The sequence below is a fragment of the Cavia porcellus genome, unplaced genomic scaffold, assembly GCF_034190915.1.
Source record: "Cavia porcellus strain 051 isolate PalLab524CR breed Dunkin Hartley unplaced genomic scaffold, mCavPor4.1 scaffold_19, whole genome shotgun sequence".
Classification (NCBI taxonomy): domain Eukaryota; kingdom Metazoa; phylum Chordata; class Mammalia; order Rodentia; family Caviidae; genus Cavia; species Cavia porcellus.
In genome coordinates, this window is record NW_026947502.1 from 67,606,182 (window position 1) to 67,629,839 (window position 23,658).

Genomic DNA, 23,658 nt, shown 5'->3' on the forward strand with positions numbered 1-23,658 from the left:
AGCATTATATTTAGGGTTAGGAATAGGGTTAGGGTTATGGTTAGGGTTAGGGTTAGGCTTTGAAGTTAGAGTTATGGTTAGGGTTAGGGTTGATGCTTAGGTTTAGTGTTAGCCTTAGGGTTAGAAGTTAGCTTTAGGGTTGTGGTTAGGGTGAGGGTTATGTTGAAGTTTATGGTTAAGGATAGGGTTAGTGTTAGAAGTTAGGTTTGTGTTAGGGTTAATTTTAGGGTTAGGTTTGTGTTTGGCTTATGGTTATGGTTAGGGTTAGGGTTAGTTTTATGGTTAGGGTTAAGGTCAGGGTTATGGATAGGGATAGGGATAGGGTTAGGGATAGTGTTAGATTTAGGGCTATGGTTTAGGTTTTTGGTTAGGGGTAGCATTAGGGGTTGGTTTCGGTTTGGGGTTAGGGCTAAAGTTAGGGTTACGGTTAGGGTTAGTGATAGGGAAAGTGTTAGGATTAGGTTTAGAGTATAGGTTTTAGGTTAGGATTAGGGTTATTATTAGGGTGATTGTTAGGGTTAGGGTTAGGTTTAGAGTTTAGTGATAGTGTTAGGGTTAGTGTTAGTGTTGGGAGTGAGAGAAACATCATGGGGTGGTGTGAATTGGGAGTGTCTGAGTAAGGATAGGCAGAGAGTGGCAATGTAGGATGGAGAAAAGCACCACGGGGTGGTGAGCATCAGGAGGTCCTGAAACAAGCAGTGGCAATGTAAGTTAGGTTTCTGAAAAACATCACCTGGTGGTGCACATTGGGATGGTCTCTAACAGGCCATTCACATGTAGAAAAGAGGAAAACATCATGGGGTGGTGTGAATCTGGAGGGTCTGAATCAGGATAGGCAGTGAGGGGCAATGTAGGATGGAGAAAAGCACCACGGGGTTGTGAGCATGGGGAGGTCCCGAAACATGCAGTGGCAATGTAGGTTAGGTTTCTGAAAAACATCACGGAGTGGTGCGCATTGGGAGGGATTCTAACAGGCCATTCACATGTAGGAGTGAGAGAAACATCACGGGGTGGTATGATTCGGGAGGGTCTGAATTAGTATAGTCAGTGAGGGGCAATGTAGGATGGAGAAAAGCACCACGGGGTTGTGAGCATGGGGAGGTCCCGAAACATGCAGTGGCAATGTAGGATAGGTTTCTGAAAAACATCACAGGGTAGTGCGCATTGGGAGTGTCTCTAACAGGCCATTCACATGTACCAGTGAGCAAAATATCATGGGGTGGTGTGAATCGCTAGGTTCTGAGTTAGGATAGGCAGTGAGTGGCAATGTAGGATGGAGAAAAGCACCACGGGGTGGTGAGCATGGGGAGAACCCGAAACCTGCAGTGGCAATGTAGGATAGGTTTCTGAAAAACATCACGGGCTGATGCACATTGGAGGGTCTCTAACAGGCCTTTCACATGTAGTAGTGAGAGAAACATCATGGGGTGGTGTGATTTGGGAGCATCTGAAAAACAATAGGCAATGAGTGGCAATGTAGGATGGAAACAATCACCATGGTGTGTTGAGAATGGGGAGGTCCCGAAACATGCAGTCGCAATGTAGGATAGATTTCTGTAAAACTTCACGGGGTGGTGTGCATTGGGAGAGTCTCTAACAGGCCACTCACATGTAGGAGTGAGAGAAACCGCTTGGCGTGGTGTCAATTGGGAGGGTCTGAATTAGGATAGGCAGGGAGTGGCAATGCAGGTTGGTGAAAAGCACCACGGGGTGGTGAGCATGGGGAGGTCCCAAAACATGAGAGTGGCAATGTAGGAGAGGTTTCCGGAAAACATCACGGAGTGGTGGGCATTCGAAGGGATTCTAACAGGCCATTCACATGTAGGAGTGAGAGAAACATCACGGGGTGGTGTGAATAAGGAAGGTCTGAATCAGGATAGGCAGTTAGTGGCAATGGAGGATGGAGAAAAGCAACACGGGATGGTGACCATCAGGAGGTCAAGAAACATGCAGTGGCAATGTAGGCTAGGTTGCTGAAAAACATCATGGGGTGGTGCGCATTGCGATGGTCTCTAACAGGCCATTCACATATAGGAGAGAGAAAAACCTCACGGGTGGTGTGAATTGGGAGGGACTGAATTAGGATAAGCAGTGAGTGGCCATGTAGGGTGGAGAAAAGCACCACGGGGTGGTGAGAATGGGGAGGTCGTGAAACATGCAGTGGCAATGTAGGATAGGTTTCAGAAAAACATCACAGGGTGGTGCACATTGAGAGAGACTGTAACAGGCCATTCACATGTAGGAGTGAGAGAAACATAAAGGGGTGGTGTGATTCGGGACAGTCTGAATTAGGATAGGCAGTGAGTATCAATATAGGATGGAGAAATGAACCACGGGGTGGTGAGCATGAGGAGGACCCGAAACATGCAGTGGCAATGTAGGATAGGTTTCAGAAAAACATCACGGGGTGTTGTACATTGGGAGAGACTCTAACAGGACGTTAACATGTAGGAGTGAGAGAAACATAAAGCGGTGGTGTGAATCAGGAGGGTCTGAATTAGAATAGGCAGATGAATGGAAATGTAGGATGGAGAAAAGCACCACGAGGTGGTGAGCATGGGGAGGACGTGAAACATGCAGTGGCAATGTAGGATAGGTTTCTGAAAAACATCACGGGCTGATGCACATTGGAGGGTCTCTAACAGGCCTTTCACATGTAGTAGTGAGAGAAACATCACGGGGTGGTGTGATTCGGGAGCATCTGAAAAACAATAGGCAATGAGTAGCAATGTAGGATGGAAACAAGCACCATGGTGTATTGAGAATGGGGAGGTCACGAAACATGCAGTCGGAATGTAGGATAGGTTTCCGAAAAACATCACGGGGTGGTGCACATTGGGAGAGTCTCTAACAGGCCATTCACATGTAGGAGTGAGAGAAACCTCTTGGCATGGTGTCAATTAGGAGGGTCTGAATTAGGATAGGCAAGGAGTGGCAATGAAGGGTGGAGAAAAGCACCACGGGGTGGTGAGCATGGGGAGGTCGCGAAACATGCAGTGGCAATGTAGGATAGGTTTCTGAAAAACATCACGGGTGGTGCACATTGAGACTGTAACAGGCCATTCACATGTAGGAGTGAGAGAAACATATAGGGGTGGTGTGATTCGGGACAGTCTCATTTAGGATAGGCAGTGAGTATCAATATAGGATGGAGAAATGCACCACGGGGTGGTGAGCATGGGGAGGACCCGAAACATGCAGTGGGAATGTAGGATAGGTTTCAGAAAAACATCACGGGGTGGTGCACATTGGGAGAGGCTCTAACAGGCCATTAACATGTAGGAGTGAGAGAAACATAAAGGGGTGGTGTGAATCGGGTGGCTCTGAATAAGGATAGGATGTGAGGGGCAATGTAGGATGGAGAAAAGCACCACGGGGTGGTCAGCATGGGGAGGTCCCGAAACATGCAGTGGCAATGTAGGATAGGTTTCTGAAAAACATCACGGGGTGGTGCGCATTGGGAGGGTATCTAACAGGCCATTCACATGTAGGAGTGAGAGAAACATCTTGGGGTGGTGTGATTTGGGAGGGTCTGAATTGGTATAGGCAGTGAGGGGAAATGTAGGATTGAGAAAAGCACCACGGGGTGTTGAGCATGGGGAGGACGCGAAACATGCAGTGGAAATGTAGAATAGGTTTCTGAAAATCATCATGGGGTGGTGCACATTGGGAGGGTCTCTAACAGGCCATTCACATGTAGAAGTGACAGAAACATCACGGGTGGTGTGAATCAGGAGGGTATGAATTAGGATAGGCAGATGTATGGAAATGTAGGATGGAGAAAAGCACCACGAGGTGGTGAGCATGGGGAGGACATGAAACATGCAGTGGCAATGTAGGATAGATTTCTGAAAAACATCATGGGGTGGTGCACATTGGGAAAGACTCTAACAGGCCATTAACATGTAGGAGTGAGAGAAACCTCTTGGCATGGTGTCAATTGGGAGTGTCTGAATTAGGATAGGCAGGGAGTGGCAATGTAGGATGGAGAAAACATCACAGGGTGGTGAGAAAGGGGAGGTCCCAAAACATGCACTGGCAATGTAGGATAGGTTTCTGAAAAACATCACGTGGTGGTTCGCAATGGGAGGCTCTCTAGCAGGCCATTCACAGGTAGAAGTTAAGGAAACATCATGGGGTGGTGAGAACCGGACAGTCTGAATTAGGATAGGGAGAGAGTGGCAATGTAGGATGCATAAAAGCACCACGGGGTTGTGAGAATCGGGAGTTCCCTAAACAGGCAGTGGCAAGGTAGGACAGTTTCTGAAAAACATCACGGGGTGGTGGGCAAAGTGAGGCTCTGTAGCAGGCCATTCACATGTAGGAGTGAGAGAAACATCACGGGGTGGGGTGAATTGGGAGGGTTTGATTTAAGATAGGCAGTGAGTGGCAATGTAGGATGGAGAAAAGCACCATGGGGGGGGTGACCATAGTAGGTTCCGAAACATGCAGTGGCAACGTAGGCCAGGTTGCTGAAAAACATCATGGAGTGATGCGCATGGCGATGGTCTTTAACAGGCCATTCACATGTAGGAGAGAGAAAAGCTTCATGGGGTGGTGTGAATAGGGAGGGACTGAATTAGGATAGGTAGTGAGTGGCAATGTAGCGTGGAGAAAAGCACCACGGGGTGGTGAGCATGGGGAGATCGCGAAACATGCAGTGGGATTGTAGGATAGGTTTCTGAAAAACATCATGGGGTGGTGCACATTGGGAGAGACTCTAACAGGTCATTCACATGTAGGAGTGAGAGAAACATCACGGGGTGGTGTGAATAGGACGGTCGGATTTAGGATAGGCACTGAGTGGCAATATAGATGGAGAAATGCACAATGGGGTGGTGAGCATGGGGAGGACTCGAAACACGCAGTGGGAATGTAGGATAGGTTTCTGAAAAACATCACGGGGTGGTCCGCATTGGGAGGGTCTCTAACAGGTCATTCACATGTAGGAGTGAGAGAAACTTCATGGGGTGTGTGAATTGGGAGGGTCTGAATTAGAATCGGCAGTGAGTGGCAATGTAGGATGGAGAAAAGCACCACGTGGTGGTGGGCAAGGGGAGGTTCCGAAACATGCAGTGGCCATGTAGGAAAGGTTTCTGAAAAACATGACGGGGTGGTGGGCATTGGGAGGGTCTCTAACAGGCCATTCACATGTAGGAGTGAGAGTAACATGATGGGCTGGTGTGAATCGGGAGGCTCTGAATTAGGATCGGCAGTGAGTGGCACTGTAAGATGGAGAAAACCACCACCGGGTGGTGAGCACGGGGAGGTCCCGAAACATGCAGTGGCAACGTAGGACAGGTTTCAGAAAATCATCACTGGGTGGTGGCATTGGGAGGGACTCCACCAGGCCATTGACATGTAGGAATGGGAGAAACACCACGGGGTGGTTTGAATAGGTAGGGTCTGAATTAGGATAGGCAGGGAGTGGCAATGTAGGATGGAGAAAAGCACTGTGGGGAGGTGAGCATGGGGAGGACCCGAAACATGCAGTGGCAATGCAGGATAGGTTTCTGAAAAACATCACCGGGAACTGCGCATTGGGAGGGTCTCTAACAGGCCATTTACATGTAGGGGTGAGAGAAACCTCACAGTGTGGTTTGGATCGGGAGGGTCTGAATAAAATAGGCAGTGAGAGGCAATGTAGGATGGAGAAAAGCACCACGTGGTTGTGAACCTTGGGAGGTAGTGAAACATGCAGTGGCAATGCAGCATAAGATTGTGAAAAACATCACGGTGGTTCGCATTGGGAGAGTCTGCAACAGGCCATTCATTTGGAGGAGTGAGAGAAACATCACAGGGTGGTGTGAATTGGGAGGGTCTGAATTAGGATAGGCAGTGAGTGGCAATGTATGATGGAGAAAAGCACCACGGGGTGGTGAGCATGGGGAAGTGCAGAATGATTCAGGGGCAATGTAGTAAAAGTTTATGAAAAACCTCACGGAGTGGTGTACATTGGAAGGGTAGCTAACAGGCCATTCACACGTAGGAGTGAGAAAAACATTACGGGGTGGTGTGAATAGAAGGGTCTGAATTAGGATAGGCAGTGAGTGGCAATGTAGGATGGAGAAAAGCACCCTGGCGTGGCTAGAATGGGGAGGTCCCGAAACATGCAGTTGCAATGTAGGATAGGTTTCTGAAAAACATCACGGGGTGGTGCGCATTGGGAGGGTCTCTAACAGGCCATTGACAAGTAGCAGTGAGAGAAACATCACGGGGTGGTGTAATTCCGGAGGGTCTGAATTAGGATAGGCAGTGAGTGACAATGTCGGATGGAGAAAAGCAACAGGGGGTGGAGAGCATGGGGAGGTCCCGAAACCTGCAGTGGCAATACATTATAGGTTTCAGAAAAACATCACGGGGCAGTGCACATTTGGAGGGACTCTACCAGGCCAATCACATGTAGGAGTGAGAGTAACATCACGGGGTGGTGTGAATTGGGAGGGTCTGAAGTAGGATAGGTAGTGAGTGGCAATGTAGGATGGAGAAAAGCACCGTGGGGTGGTGAGCAAGGGGTGTCCCAAAACATGCAATGGAAATGTAGGATAGGTTTCTGAAAAACATCACGGGATGGTGCGCATTGGGAGGGTCTCTAACAGGTGATTCATATGAAGGAGGGAGGGAAATATCATGGGGTTGTGTGAATCGGGAGGATCTGAATTAGTTTGGGCAGTGAGCGGCAATGTAGGATGGTGAAAATCACCACGGGGTTGTGAGCATGGAGAGGTGCCGAAACATGTAGTGGCAATGTAGGATAGGTTTCTGAAAAACATCACGGGGTGGTGTGCATTGGGAGGGTCTCTAACAGGACATTCACATGTTGGAGTGAGAGAAACATCATGGGGTGGTGTTAATCGGGAGTGTCTGAATTACGATAGGCAGTGAGTGCCAATGTAGGATGGAGAAAAGCACTACGAGGTGGTAAGCATGGGGAGGTCCTGAAAGATTCAGGGGCAATGAAGGATAGTTTTCTGGAAAAAATCACGGGGCTGTGCACATTGGTGGGTCTCTAACATGACATTCACATATAGGAGTGAGAGAAACATCATGGGGTGGTGTGAATCGGGAGGGTCTGAATTAGGATAGGCAGTGAGTGGCAATGTAGGATGGATAAAATCAACATGGTGTGGTGAGCATGGGGAGATCCCGAAACATGTAGTGGCAATGTCGGATAGGTTTCTGCAAAACATCATGGGGTGGTGTACATTGGGAGGGTGTCTAACAGGACATTTACATGTAGGAGTGAGAGAAACATCATGGATTGGTGTGAATTGTGAGTGTCTGAATTAGGATAGGTAGGGAGTGGCAATGTAGGATGGCGAAAAGCATCACGGTGTGGTGAGCAAGGGGAGGTCCCAAACCATGTACTGGCAATGTAGGATAGGTTTCTGAAAAACATCACGGGGTAGGGTGCGCAATGGGAGGCTCTCTAGCAGGCCATTCACAGGTAGGAGTTAAGGAAACATCATGGGGTGGTGTGAATCGGGACGGTCTGAATTAGGATAGGGAGAAAGTGGCAATGTAGGATGGATAAAAGCACCACGCGGTGGTGAGAATCGGGAGGTCCCTAAACAGGCAGTGGTAGGATAGTTTCTGAAAAACATCACGGGGTATTGTGCAAAGGGAGGCTCTCTAGCAGGCCATTAACATGTAGGAGTGAGAGAAAAGTCAAGAGGTGGTGTGAATTGGGAGGGTCTGAATTAGGATAGGGAGTGAGTGGCAATGTAGGATGGAGAAAAGCACCACGGGGTGATGAACATTCGGAGGTATGTAAACATGCAGTGGCAATGTAGAATAGGGTTGTGAAAAACATCATGGGTTGGTGCGCATTGGCAGGGTCTTTAACAGGCCATTGACATGTAGGAGAGAGAGAAACATCAAGGGGTAGTGTGAATCGGGAGGGTCTGAATTAGGATAGGCAGTGAGTGGCAATGTAGGTTGGAGAAAAGCACCACGGTGTGGTCAGCATGGGGAGGTCCCGAAACATGCAGTGGCAATGTAGGATAGGTTTCTGAAAAACATCACAGGGTGGTGCGCATTGGGAGGGTATCTAACAGGCCATTCACGTGTAGGAGTGAGAGAAACATCTTGGGGTGGTGTGATTTGGGAGGGTCTGAATTGGTATAGGCAGTGAGGGGAAATGTAGGATTGAGAAAAGCACCACGGGGTGTTGAGCATGGGGAGATCCTGAAACATGCAGTGGAAATGTAGGATAGGTTTCTGAAAAACATCATGGGGTGGTGCACATTGGGATGGTCTCTAACAGGCCATTCACATGTAGGAGTGAGAGAAACCACTTGGCGTGGTGTCAATTGGGAGGGTCTGAATTAGGATAGACAGGGAGTGGCAATGCAGGTTGGTGAAAAGCACCACGGGGTGGTGAGCATGGTGAGGTCCTGAAACATGAGAGTGGCAATGTAGGATAGGTTTCTGGAAAACATCATGGTTTTGTGCGCTTTGGCAGGGTCTCTAACAGGCCATTCACATGTAGGAGTGAGAGAAACATCACGGGGTGGTGTGAATCGGGAGGGTCTGAATTAGGATAGGCAGTTAGTGGCAATGGAGGATGGAGAAAAGCACCACGGAATGGTGACCATCAGGAGGTCAAGAAACATGCAGTGGCAATGTAGGCTAGGTTGCTGAAAAACATCATGGTGTGGTGCGCATTGCGATGGTTTCTAACAGGCCATCCACATATAGGAGAGAGAAAAACTTCACGGGTGGTGTGAATTGGGAGGGACTGAATTAGGATACGCAGTGAGTGGCATTGTAGGGTGGAGAAAAGCCTCACGGGGTGGTGAGCATGGGGAGGTCGTGAAACATGCAGTGGCAATGTAGGATACGTTTCTGAAAAACATCACGGGGTGGTGCACATTGGGAGAGACACTAACAGGCCATTAACATGTAGGAGTGAGAGAAAAAAAAAGGGGTGGTGTGAATCGGGTGGCTCTGAATAAGGATAGGATGTGAGGGGCAATGTAGGATGGAGAAAAGCAACACAGGGTGGTCAGCATGGGGAGGTCCCGAAACAGGCAGTGGCAATGTAGGATAGGTTTCTGAAAAACATCACGGGGTGGTGTGCATTGGGAGGGTATCTAACAGGCCATTCACATGTAGGAGTGAGAGAAACATCTTGGGGTGGTGTGATTTGGGAGGGTCTGAATTGGTATAGGCAGTGAGGGGAAATGTAGGATTGAGAAAAGAACCACGGGGTGTTGAGCATGGGGAGATCCTGAAACATGCAGTGGAAATGTAGGATAGGTTTCTGAAAATCATCATGGGGTGGTGCACATTGGGAGGGTCTCTAACAGGCCATTTACATGTAGGAGTGAGAGAAACATCACGGGGTGGTGTGAATTGGGAGGGTCTGAATTAGGATAGGTAGTGAGTGGCTCTGTAGGATGGAGAAAAGCACCGTGGGGTGGTGAGCAAGGGGGTGTCCCAAAACATGCAATGGAAATGTAGGATAGGTTTCTGAAAAACATCACGGGGTGGTGCGCATTGGGAGGGTCTCTAACAGGCCATTCATATGAAGGAGGGAGGGAAATATCACGGGGTTGTCTGAATCGGGAGGATCTGAATTAGGTTGGGCAGTGAGCGGCAATGTAGGATGGTGAAAAGCACCACGGGGTGGTGAGCATGGAGAGGTCCCGAAACATGTAGTGGCAATGTAGGATAGGTTTCTGAAAAACATCACAGGGTGGTGCGCATTGGGAGGGTCTCTAACCGCCCATTCACATGTAGGAGTGAGAGAAACCACTGGGAGTGGTGTCAATTGGGAGAGTCTGAATGAGGATAGACAGGGACTGGCAATGGAGGTTGGTGAAAAGCACCACGGCGTGGGGAGCATGGGGAGGTTCTGAAATATGCAGTGGCAATGTAGGATAGGTTTATGAAAATCATCATGAGGTGGTGTGCATTGGGGGTGTCTCTTACATGCCATTAACATGTAGGAGTGAGAGAAACATCACGGAGTAGTGAGAATCGGTAAGGTCTGACTTAGAATAGGCAGTGAGTGGCAATGTAGGATGGAGAAAAGCACCAAAGGGTGGTGAGCATGGGGAGGTCAGGAAACATGCAGTGGTAATGTAGGATAGGTTTCTGACAAACATCTCAGGGTGGTTCGCATTGGGAAGGTCACTAACATGCCATTCACATGTAGGACTGAGAGAAACATGAGGGGGTGGTGTGAATCAGGAGTGTTTAAGTTAGGATAGGCTGTGAGTGGCAATGTAGGATGGCGAAAAGCACCACCCAGTAGTGAGAATGGCATGGTCCCGAAATATGCAGTGGCAATGTAGCATAGGTTTCGGAAAAGCATCACACGGTGCTGCGCATTGCGAAGGCCTCTAACAGGCCATTCACATGTAGGTGTGAGAGAAACATCACGGGGTGATGTGAATCGGGAGTGTCTGAATTAGGTTAGGCAGTGAGTGGCACTGTAGGAAGGAGAAAACCAACATGGGGTGGTGAGCATGGGGAGGACCCGATACATGCAGTGGCAAGGTATGATAAATTTCTGAAAAACATGACGGGGTGGTGTGCATTGGGAGGGTCCATAACAGGCCATTCACATGTAGGAGTGAGAGAAACATCATGAGGTGGGGTGAATCGGGAGGGTCTGAATTAGGATATCCAGTCAGTGGCAATGTAGGATGGGGAAAAGCACCACGAGGTGGTGAGCACGGGAAGGTCCCGAAACATGCAGTGGCAATGTTGGATAGGTTTCTGAAAATCATCACGGGGTGGAGCGCATTCAGTGGGTCTCTAACAGGCCATTCACATGTAGAACTGAGAGAAACATCATGGCCTTGTGTGAATCAGGAGGGCCTAAATTAGGATAGGCAATGTGTGGCAACGTAGGTCCAAGAAAAGTACCACGGAGTGGTGAGCATGGGGAGGTCCCAAAACATGGAGTGGCAATGTAGGATAGGTTTCTGAAAAACATGACGGGGTGGTGCGCATTGGGAGGGTCTCTAACAGGCCATTCATATGTAGGAGTGAGAGAAACATCACGGGGTGTTGTGAATCCGGAAGGTCTGAATTAGGATAGGCAGTGAGTGACAATGTAGGATGGAGAAAACCACCACGGGGTGGTGAGCATGGGGAGTTCCCGAAACATGCAGTGGCAATGTAGGATAGGTTTCTGGAAAACAAGGGGTGCTGCACATTGCGAGGGTCTCCAACAGGCCATTCGCGTGTAGGAGAGAGAGAAACATGATGGGGTGGTGTGAATCGGGAGGGTCTGAATTAGAATAGGCAGTGAGTGACAATCTAGGATGGAGAAAAGCACCACGGTGTGGTGAGTATCGGGAGGTCCCCAAACAAGCAGTGGCAATGTAGGATAGGTTTCTGAAAAACATCACGGGGTAGTGCGCATTGGGAGGGTCTCTAACTGGCCATTCATATGTAGGAGTGAGAGAAACATCACGGGGTGTTGTGCATCCGGAAGGTATGAATTAGGATAGGCAGTGAGTGGCAATGTAGGATGGAGAAAAGCACGATGGGGTGGGGGAGAAATGCATGGTCCAGAAACATGCAGTGGCAATGTAGGATAGGTTTCAGGAAAACATCACGGGGTAGTGTGCATTGCGAGGGTCTCTAACATTCCATTCATATGTAGGAGTGAGAGAAACATCTTAGGGTTGTGTGAATAGGGAGGGTCTGAATTAGGATAGGCAGTGAGTGGCAATGTAGAATGGAGAAAAGCACCACGGGGTGGTTAGCATGGGGAGGCCTGGAAACATGCAGTGGCAATGAACGATAGGTTTCTGAAAAACATAACAGGGTGGTGCGCATTGGGAGGGTCTCTAACAGACCATTCACATGTAGGAGTGAGAGAAATATCAAGCGGTGGTGTGAATCACGAGGGTCCAAATTAGGATTGGCAGTGAGTGGCAATGAAAGTTGGCGAAAAGCACCACGCGGTGGTGAGAATGACATGGTCCCGAAACATGCAGTGGCAATGTAGGATAGGTTTCTGAAAAACATCACACGGTGGTGCGCATTGGGAGGGTCTCTAACGGGCCATTCACATGTAGGTGTGAGAGAAACATCACGGGGTGGTGTGAATCGGGAGGGTCTGAATTAGGATAGACAGTGAGTGGCACTGTAGGAAGGAGAAAAGCAGGAAGGGGTGGTGAGCATGGGGAGGTCCCGAAACATGCAGTGGCAATGTATGATAGGTTTCTGAATACCATGATGGGGTGGTGTGCATTGGGAGTGTCAATAACAGGCCATTCACATGTAGGAGTGAAATAAACATTATGAGGTGGTGTGAATCAGGAGGGTCTGAATTAGTATAGGCAGTGAGTGGCACTGTAGGATGGAGAAAAGCACCACGGTGTGGTGAGCAAGGGAGGTCCCGAAACACGCGGTGGCAATGTTTGACAGTTTTCTGAAAAACATGACGTTGTGGTGCGCATTGGGAGGGTCAATAACAGGCCATGGACATGGAGGAGTCAGAGAAACATCAAGGGTTGGTGTGGATCGGGAGGGTCTGAATTAGGATAGGCAGTGAGTCACAAGGTAGGATGGAGAAAAGCACCACGGAGTGGTGGGCATGTAGAGGTCCCGAAACATGCAGTGGCAATGTAGGATAGGTTTCTGAAAAACATCACAGGGTGGTGTGCATTGGGTGGGTCACTAACAGGGCATTCACATGTACGAGTGAGAAACATCACGGGGTGGTGTGAATCAGGAGGTTCCAAATTAGGATAGGCAGTGAGTGGCAATGTAGAATGGAGAGAAGCACCACGGGGTGCTGAGCATGGGGAGGTCCGGAAACATGCAGTGGCAATGTAGGATAGGTTTCTGAAATACATCACAGGGTTGTGTGCATTGCCAGGGTTTCTAACAGGCCACTCACATGTAGGAAAGAGAGAAACATCACGGGGTGGTGTGAATTGGGAGTGTCTGAATTAGGATCGGCAGTGAGTGGCAATGTAATTTGGAGAAAAGCACCACGGGATGGTGAGCATGGGGAGGTACCGAAACATGCAGTGGCAATGTAGGATAGGTTCCTGAAAAACATCACGGAGTGGTGCGCATTGGGAGGGTTGCTAACAGGCCATTCACATGGAGCAGTGAGAGAAAAATCATGGGGTTGTGTGAATCGGGAGGGTCTGAATTAGGATAGGCAGTGAGTGGCAACATAGGTCGGAGAAAAGCACCACGGAGTAGTGAGCATGGGGAGGTCCTGAAACATACAGTGGCAATGTAGGATAGGTTTCTGAAAAACATCACAAGGTGGTGCACATTGGGAGGGTCTCTAACAGGCCATTGACATGTAGGAGTCAGAGAAACATCACGGGGTGGTGTGGATCGGGAGGGTCTGAATTAGGATAGGCAGTGAGTGGCAATGTAGAATGGAGAAATGCACAACGGGCTGGTGAGAATGGCATGGTCCCGAAATATGCAGTGGCAATGTAGGATAGGTTTCTGAAATATATCACGGGGTGGTTCGCATTGGGAGGGTCTCTCATAGGCCATTCGCATGTAGGAGTGAGAGAGAAACATCATGGGATGGTGTGAAATGGGAGGGTTTTTATTAGGATAGGCAGTGAGTGGCAATGTAGGATGAAGAAAAGCACCATGGAGTGAAGAGCATGGGGAGGTCTGGAAACATGCAGTGGCAATGGAGGATAGGTTTCTGAAGAACATCACGGGTGGGTGCGCATTGGGAAGGTCGCTAACAGGCCATTCACATGTCGAAATGAGAGAAACATCACGGGGTTGTGTGAATCGGGAGGGTCTGAATTCGGATAGGCAGTGAGTGGCCATGTAGAATGGAGAAAAGCACCACGGGATGGTGAGTATGGGGAGGCCTGGCAACATGCAGTTGCAATGTAGGATAGGTTTCTGAAAAACATCACGAGGTGGTGCTCATTGCGTGGGTCTCTAACAGGCCATTCACATGTAGGAGTGAGAGAAACATCACGGGGTGGTGTGAATCACGAGGGTCTAAATTAGGAAAGGCAATGAGTGGCAATGTAGGAAGGCAAAAAGCACCACGGGGTGCTGAGAATGGCATGGTCCCGAAACATGCAGTGGCAATGTAGGATAAGCTTCTGAAAAACATCACACGGTGGTGCGCATTGGCAGCGTCTCTAAGAGGCCATTCACATGTAGGTGTGAGAGAAACATCACTGGGTGGTGTGAATCGGGAGGGTCTGAATTAGGATAGGCAGTGAGTGGCAATGTAGGATGGAGAAAAGCACCACGGGGTGGTGAGCATGGGGAGGTCTGAAACATGCAGAAGCAATGTATGACAGGTTTCTGAAAAACATCACGGGGTGGTGCGCATTGGGAGGGTCTCTAATAGGCCATTCGCATGTAGGAGAGAGAGAAACATCATGGGATGGTGTGAAATGGAAGGGTTTGAATTAGGATAGGCAGTGAGTGGCAATGTAGGATGGAGAAAAGCCCCACGGGTTGGTGAGCATGGGGATGTCCCGAAACATGGAGAGGCAACGTAGGATAGGGTTGTGAAAAACATCACAGGTGGGTGTGCATTGGGAGGGTCTCTAAAAGGCCATTCACACGTAGGAGAGAGAGAAACATCAGGGGGTGGTGTGAATCCGGAGGGTCTGAATTAGCACAGGCAGTGAGTGGCAATGTAGTTTGGAGAAAAGCACCACGGGGTGGTGAGCATGGGGAGGTCCTGAAACATGCAGTGGCAATGTAGGATACATTTCTGAAAAAAATCACGGGGTGGTGCACATTGGGAGGGTCGCTAACAGGCCATTCACATGTAGAATTGTGAGAAAAATCACAAGGTTGTGTGAATTGGGAGGATCTGATTTATGATAGGCAGTGAGTGGCCCTGTAGTAAGGAGAAAAGCACCACGGGGTGTTGAGCATAGGGAGGTCCCGAAACATGCAGTGGCAATGTATGACAGGTTTCTTAAAAACATGATGGGGTGGTGCACATTGGGAGGGTAAATAACATGCCATTCACATGTAGGAGTGAGAGAAACATCTCGAGGTGGTGTGAATCGGGAGCGTCAGAATTAGGATAGGCAGTGAGTGGCCATGTAGAATGGAGAAAAGCACCACGGGGTGGTGAGCACGGGGAGGTCCCGAAACATGCAGTGGCAATGTAGGATAGGATTCTGAAAAACATGGCATGGTGTGCATTGGGAGGGTCTCTAAGCGGCCATTCACATGTAGGAGTGAGGGAAACATCACGGGTTGGTGTGAATAGGGAAGGTCTGAATTAGGATAGGCAATGAGTGGCAATGTAGAATGGAGAAAAGCACCACGGGGTGGTGATCATGGGGAGGGCTGGAAACATGCAGTGGCAATGTAGGATAGGTTTCTGAAAAACATCACGGGGTAGTGCGCATTGGGAGGGTCTCTACCAGGCCATTCACATGTAGGAGTGAGAGAAAAATCACAGGGTCATGTGAATCACGAGGGTCTAAATTAGGATAGGAGGTGAGTGGCAATGTAGGATGGCGAAAAGCACCACGGGGTGGTGAGAATGGCATGGTTCCGAAATATGCAGTGGCAATGCAGGATAGGTTTCTGAAAAACATCACGGGGTGGTGCGCATTGGGAGGGTCTCTAATAGGCCATTCACATGTAGGAGAGACAGAAACATCACGGGGTGGTGTGCATCGGGAGGGTCTGAATTAGGATAGGCAGTGAGTCACAACATAGGCTGGAGAAAAGCACCACGGAGTGGTGGGCATGTAGAGGTCCCGAAAAATGCAATGGCAATGTAGGATAGGTTTCTGAAAAACATTACAGGGTGGTGCGCATTGGGAGTGTCAAAATCAGGCCACTCACATGTAGGAGTGAGTGAAACATCACGGGGTGGTGTGAATCGGGAGGGTCTGAATTAGGATAGGCATTGAGTGGCAACGTAGGACCCAGAAAAGCACCACAGGGTGGTGAGCATATGGAGGTCCCGAAACATGCAGTGGCAATGTAGGATAGGTTTTTGAAAAACAACACGGGGTGGTGCACATTGGAAGGGTCTCTAACAGGCCATTAACATGTAGGAGTGAGAGAAACATCACTGGGTGGTGTGATTCGGGAGGGTCTGAATTAGGATAGGCAGTGACTGGAAATGTAGGCTGGAGAAGAGCACCACTGGGTGGTGAGAAATGCATGGTACCCAAAAATGCAGTGGCAATGCAGGATAGGTTTCAGGAAAACATCACAGGGTAGTGTGCATTGGGAGGGTCTCTAACAGTCCATTCATATGTAGGAGTGAGAGAAACATCATGGGGCAATGTAGCATGAAGAAAAGCACCACGGGGTGGTCAGCATGGTGAGGTCCGGAAACATGCAGTGGCAATGTAGGATAGGTTTCTGAAAAACATCACAGGGTGGTGCGCATTGGGAGGGTGTCTAACCGCCCATTCACATGTAGGAGTGAGAGAAACCACTGGGAGTGGTGTCAATTGGGAGAGTCTGAATGAGGATAGACAGGGACTGGCAATGGAGGTTGGTGAAAAGCACCACGGCGTGGGGAGCATGGGGAGGTTCTGAAATATGCAGTGGCAATGTAGGATAGGTTTATGAAAATCATCATGAGGTGGTGTGCATTGGGGGTGTCTCTTACATGCCATTAACATGTAGGAGTGAGAGAAACATCACGGAGTAGTGAGAATCGGTAAGGTCTGACTTAGAATAGGCAGTGAGTGGCAATGTAGGATGGAGAAAAGCACCAAAGGGTGGTGAGCATGGGGAGGTCAGGAAACATGCAGTGGTAATGTAGGATAGGTTTCTGACAAACATCTCAGGGTGGTTCGCATTGGGAAGGTCACTAACATGCCATTCACATGTAGGACTGAGAGAAACATGACGGGGTGGTGTGAATCAGGAGTGTTTAAGTTAGGATAGGCTGTGAGTGGCAATGTAGGATGGCGAAAAGCACCACCCGGTAGTGAGAATGGCATGGTCCCGAAATATGCAGTGGCAATGTAGCATAGGTTTCGGAAAAACATCACACGGTGCTGCGCATTGTGAAGGCCTCTAACAGGCCATTCACATGTAGGTGTGAGAGAAACATCACGGGGTGATGTGAATCGGGAGTGTCTGAATTAGGTTAGGCAGTGAGTGGCACTGTAGGAAGGAGAAAACCAACATGGGGTGGTGAGCATGGGGAGGACCCGATACATGCAGTGGCAATGTATGATAAATTTCTGAAAAACATGACGGGGTGGTGTGCATTGGGAGGGTCCATAACAGGCCATTCACATGTAGGAGTGAGAGAAACATCACGAGGTGGGGTGAATCGGGAGGGTCTGAATTAGGATAGCCAGTCAGTGGCAATGTAGGATGGGGAAAAGCACCACGAGGTGGTGAGCACGGGAAGGTCCCGAAACATGCAGTGGCAATGTTGGATAGGTTTCTGAAAATCATCACGGGGTGGAGCGCATTCAGTGGGTCTCTAACAGGCCATTCACATGTAGAACTGAGAGAAACATCATGGCCTTGTGTGAATCAGGAGGGCCTAAATTAGGATAGGCAATGTGTGGCAACGTAGGTCCAAGAAAAGTACCACGGAGTGGTGAGCATGGGGAGGTCCCAAAACATGGAGTGGCAATGTAGGATAGGTTTCTGAAAAACATGACGGGGTGGTGCGCATTGGGAGGGTCTCTAACAGGCCATTCATATGTAGGAGTGAGAGAAACATCACGGGGTGTTGTGAATCCGGAAGGTCTGAATTAGGATAGGCAGTGAGTGACAATGTAGGATGGAGAAAACCACCACGGGGTGGTGAGCATGGGGAGTTCCCGAAACATGCAGAAGCAATGTATGACAGGTTTCTGAAAAACATCACGGGGTGGTGCGCATTGGGAGGGTCTCTAATAGGCCATTCGCATGTAGGAGAGAGAGAAACATCATGGGATGGTGTGAAATGGAAGGGTTTGAATTAGGATAGGCAGTGAGTGGCAATGTAGGATGGAGAAAAGCCCCACGGGTTGGTGAGCATGGGGATGTCCCGAAACATGGAGAGGCAACGTAGGATAGGGTTGTGAAAAACATCACAGGTGGGTGTGCATTGGGAGGGTCTCTAAAAGGCCATTCACACGTAGGAGAGAGAGAAACATCAGGGGGTGGTGTGAATCCGGAGGGTCTGAATTAGCACAGGCAGTGAGTGGCAATGTAGTTTGGAGAAAAGCACCACGGGGTGGTGAGCATGGGGAGGTCCTGAAACATGCAGTGGCAATGTAGGATACATTTCTGAAAAAAATCACGGGGTGGTGCACATTGGGAGGGTCGCTAACAGGCCATTCACATGTAGAATTGTGAGAAAAATCACGAGGTTGTGTGAATTGGGAGGATCTGATTTATGATAGGCAGTGAGTGGCCCTGTAGTAAGGAGAAAAGCACCACGGGGTGTTGAGCATAGGGAGGTCCCGAAACATGCAGTGGCAATGTATGACAGGTTTCTTAAAAACATGATGGGGTGGTGCACATTGGGAGGGTAAATAACATGCCATTCACATGTAGGAGTGAGAGAAACATCTCGAGGTGGTGTGAATCGGGAGCGTCAGAATTAGGATAGGCAGTGAGTGGCCATGTAGAATGGAGAAAAGCACCACGGGGTGGTGAGCACGGGGAGGTCCCGAAACATGCAGTGGCAATGTAGGATAGGATTCTGAAAAACATGGCATGGTGTGCATTGGGAGGGTCTCTAAGCGGCCATTCACATGTAGGAGTGAGGGAAACATCACGGGTTGGTGTGAATAGGGAAGGTCTGAATTAGGATAGGCAATGAGTGGCAATGTAGAATGGAGAAAAGCACCACGGGGTGGTGATCATGGGGAGGGCTGGAAACATGCAGTGGCAATGTAGGATAGGTTTCTGAAAAACATCACGGGGTAGTGCGCATTGGGAGGGTCTCTACCAGGCCATTCACATGTAGGAGTGAGAGAAAAATCACAGGGTCATGTGAATCACGATGGTCTAAATTAGGATAGGCGGTGAGTGGCAATGTAGGATGGCGAAAAGCACCACGGGGTGGTGAGAATGGCATGGTTCCGAAATATGCAGTGGCAATGCAGGATAGGTTTCTGAAAAACATCACGGGGTGGTGCGCATTGGGAGGGTCTCTAATAGGCCATTCACATGTAGGAGAGACAGAAACATCACGGGGTGGTGTGCATCGGGACGGTCTGAATTAGGATAGGCAGTGAGTCACAACATAGGCTGGAGAAAAGCACCACGGAGTGGTGGGCATGTAGAGGTCCCGAAAAATGCAATGGCAATGTAGGATAGGTTTCTGAAAAACATTACAGGGTGGTGCGCATTGGGAGTGTCAAAATCAGGCCACTCACATGTAGGAGTGAGTGAAACATCACGGGGTGGTGTGAATCGGGAGGGTCTGAATTAGGATAGGCATTGAGTGGCAACGTAGGACCCAGAAAAGCACCACAGGGTGGTGAGCATATGGAGGTCCCGAAACATGCAGTGGCAATGTAGGATAGGTTTTTGAAAAACAACACGGGGTGGTGCACATTGGAAGGGTCTCTAACAGGCCATTAACATGTAGGAGTGAGAGAAACATCACTGGGTGGTGTGATTCGGGAGGGTCTGAATTAGGATAGGCAGTGACTGGAAATGTAGGCTGGAGAAGAGCACCACTGGGTGGTGAGAAATGCATGGTACCCAAAAATGCAGTGGCAATGCAGGATAGGTTTCAGGAAAACATCACAGGGTAGTGTGCATTGGGAGGGTCTCTAACAGTCCATTCATATGTAGGAGTGAGAGAAACATCATGGGGCAATGTAGCATGAAGAAAAGCACCACGGGGTGGTCAGCATGGTGAGGTCCGGAAACATGCAGTGGCAATGTAGGATAGGTTTCTGAAAAACATCACAGGGTGGTGCGCATTGGGAGGGTGTCTAACCGCCCATTCACATGTAGGAGTGAGAGAAACCACTGGGAGTGGTGTCAATTGGGAGAGTCTGAATGAGGATAGACAGGGACTGGCAATGGAGGTTGGTGAAAAGCACCACGGCGTGGGGAGCATGGGGAGGTTCTGAAATATGCAGTGGCAATGTAGGATAGGTTTATGAAAAACATTACAGGGTGGTGCGCATTGGGAGTGTCAAAATCAGGCCACTCACATGTAGGAGTGAGTGAAACATCACGGGGTGGTGTGAATCGGGAGGGTCTGAATTAGGATAGGCATTGAGTGGCAACGTAGGACCCAGAAAAGCACCACAGGGTGGTGAGCATATGGAGGTCCCGAAACATGCAGTGGCAATGTAGGATAGGTTTTTGAAAAACAACACGGGGTGGTGCACATTGGAAGGGTCTCTAACAGGCCATTAACATGTAGGAGTGAGAGAAACATCACTGGGTGGTGTGATTCGGGAGGGTCTGAATTAGGATAGGCAGTGACTGGAAATGTAGGCTGGAGAAGAGCACCACTGGGTGGTGAGAAATGCATGGTACCCAAAAATGCAGTGGCAATGCAGGATAGGTTTCAGGAAAACATCACAGGGTAGTGTGCATTGGGAGGGTCTCTAACAGTCCATTCATATGTAGGAGTGAGAGAAACATCATGGGGCAATGTAGCATGAAGAAAAGCACCACGGGGTGGTCAGCATGGTGAGGTCCGGAAACATGCAGTGGCAATGTAGGATAGGTTTCTGAAAAACATCACAGGGTGGTGCGCATTGGGAGGGTGTCTAACCGCCCATTCACATGTAGGAGTGAGAGAAACCACTGGGAGTGGTGTCAATTGGGAGAGTCTGAATGAGGATAGACAGGGACTGGCAATGGAGGTTGGTGAAAAGCACCACGGCGTGGGGAGCATGGGGAGGTTCTGAAATATGCAGTGGCAATGTAGGATAGGTTTATGAAAATCATCATGAGGTGGTGTGCATTGGGGGTGTCTCTTACATGCCATTAACATGTAGGAGTGAGAGAAACATCACGGAGTAGTGAGAATCGGTAAGGTCTGACTTAGAATAGGCAGTGAGTGGCAATGTAGGATGGAGAAAAGCACCAAAGGGTGGTGAGCATGGGGAGGTCAGGAAACATGCAGTGGTAATGTAGGATAGGTTTCTGACAAACATCTCAGGGTGGTTCGCATTGGGAAGGTCACTAACATGCCATTCACATGTAGGACTGAGAGAAACATGACGGGGTGGTGTGAATCAGGAGTGTTTAAGTTAGGATAGGCTGTGAGTGGCAATGTAGGATGGCGAAAAGCACCACCCGGTAGTGAGAATGGCATGGTCCCGAAATATGCAGTGGCAATGTAGCATAGGTTTCGGAAAAACATCACACGGTGCTGCGCATTGTGAAGGCCTCTAACAGGCCATTCACATGTAGGTGTGAGAGAAACATCACGGGGTGATGTGAATCGGGAGTGTCTGAATTAGGTTAGGCAGTGAGTGGCACTGTAGGAAGGAGAAAACCAACATGGGGTGGTGAGCATGGGGAGGACCCGATACATGCAGTGGCAATGTATGATAAATTTCTGAAAAACATGACGGGGTGGTGTGCATTGGGAGGGTCCATAACAGGCCATTCACATGTAGGAGTGAGAGAAACATCACGAGGTGGGGTGAATCGGGAGGGTCTGAATTAGGATAGCCAGTCAGTGGCAATGTAGGATGGGGAAAAGCACCACGAGGTGGTGAGCACGGGAAGGTCCCGAAACATGCAGTGGCAATGTTGGATAGGTTTCTGAAAATCATCACGGGGTGGAGCGCATTCAGTGGGTCTCTAACAGGCCATTCACATGTAGAACTGAGAGAAACATCATGGCCTTGTGTGAATCAGGAGGGCCTAAATTAGGATAGGCAATGTGTGGCAACGTAGGTCCAAGAAAAGTACCACGGAGTGGTGAGCATGGGGAGGTCCCAAAACATGGAGTGGCAATGTAGGATAGGTTTCTGAAAAACATGACGGGGTGGTGCGCATTGGGAGGGTCTCTAACAGGCCATTCATATGTAGGAGTGAGAGAAACATCACGGGGTGTTGTGAATCCGGAAGGTCTGAATTAGGATAGGCAGTGAGTGACAATGTAGGATGGAGAAAACCACCACGGGGTGGTGAGCATGGGGAGTTCCCGAAACATGCAGAAGCAATGTATGACAGGTTTCTGAAAAACATCACGGGGTGGTGCGCATTGGGAGGGTCTCTAATAGGCCATTCGCATGTAGGAGAGAGAGAAACATCATGGGATGGTGTGAAATGGAAGGGTTTGAATTAGGATAGGCAGTGAGTGGCAATGTAGGATGGAGAAAAGCCCCACGGGTTGGTGAGCATGGGGATGTCCCGAAACATGGAGAGGCAACGTAGGATAGGGTTGTGAAAAACATCACAGGTGGGTGTGCATTGGGAGGGTCTCTAAAAGGCCATTCACACGTAGGAGAGAGAGAAACATCAGGGGGTGGTGTGAATCCGGAGGGTCTGAATTAGCACAGGCAGTGAGTGGCAATGTAGTTTGGAGAAAAGCACCACGGGGTGGTGAGCATGGGGAGGTCCTGAAACATGCAGTGGCAATGTAGGATACATTTCTGAAAAAAATCACGGGGTGGTGCACATTGGGAGGGTCGCTAACAGGCCATTCACATGTAGAATTGTGAGAAAAATCACGAGGTTGTGTGAATTGGGAGGATCTGATTTATGATAGGCAGTGAGTGGCCCTGTAGTAAGGAGAAAAGCACCACGGGGTGTTGAGCATAGGGAGGTCCCGAAACATGCAGTGGCAATGTATGACAGGTTTCTTAAAAACATGATGGGGTGGTGCACATTGGGAGGGTAAATAACATGCCATTCACATGTAGGAGTGAGAGAAACATCTCGAGGTGGTGTGAATCGGGAGCGTCAGAATTAGGATAGGCAGTGAGTGGCCATGTAGAATGGAGAAAAGCACCACGGGGTGGTGAGCACGGGGAGGTCCCGAAACATGCAGTGGCAATGTAGGATAGGATTCTGAAAAACATGGCATGGTGTGCATTGGGAGGGTCTCTAAGCGGCCATTCACATGTAGGAGTGAGGGAAACATCACGGGTTGGTGTGAATAGGGAAGGTCTGAATTAGGATAGGCAATGAGTGGCAATGTAGAATGGAGAAAAGCACCACGGGGTGGTGATCATGGGGAGGGCTGGAAACATGCAGTGGCAATGTAGGATAGGTTTCTGAAAAACATCACGGGGTAGTGCGCATTGGGAGGGTCTCTACCAGGCCATTCACATGTAGGAGTGAGAGAAAAATCACAGGGTCATGTGAATCACGATGGTCTAAATTAGGATAGGCGGTGAGTGGCAATGTAGGATGGCGAAAAGCACCACGGGGTGGTGAGAATGGCATGGTTCCGAAATATGCAGTGGCAATGCAGGATAGGTTTCTGAAAAACATCACGGGGTGGTGCGCATTGGGAGGGTCTCTAATAGGCCATTCACATGTAGGAGAGACAGAAACATCACGGGGTGGTGTGCATCGGGAGGGTCTGAATTAGGATAGGCAGTGAGTCACAACATAGGCTGGAGAAAAGCACCACGGAGTGGTGGGCATGTAGAGGTCCCGAAAAATGCAATGGCAATGTAGGATAGGTTTCTGAAAAACATTACAGGGTGGTGCGCATTGGGAGTGTCAAAATCAGGCCACTCACATGTAGGAGTGAGTGAAACATCACGGGGTGGTGTGAATCGGGAGGGTCTGAATTAGGATAGG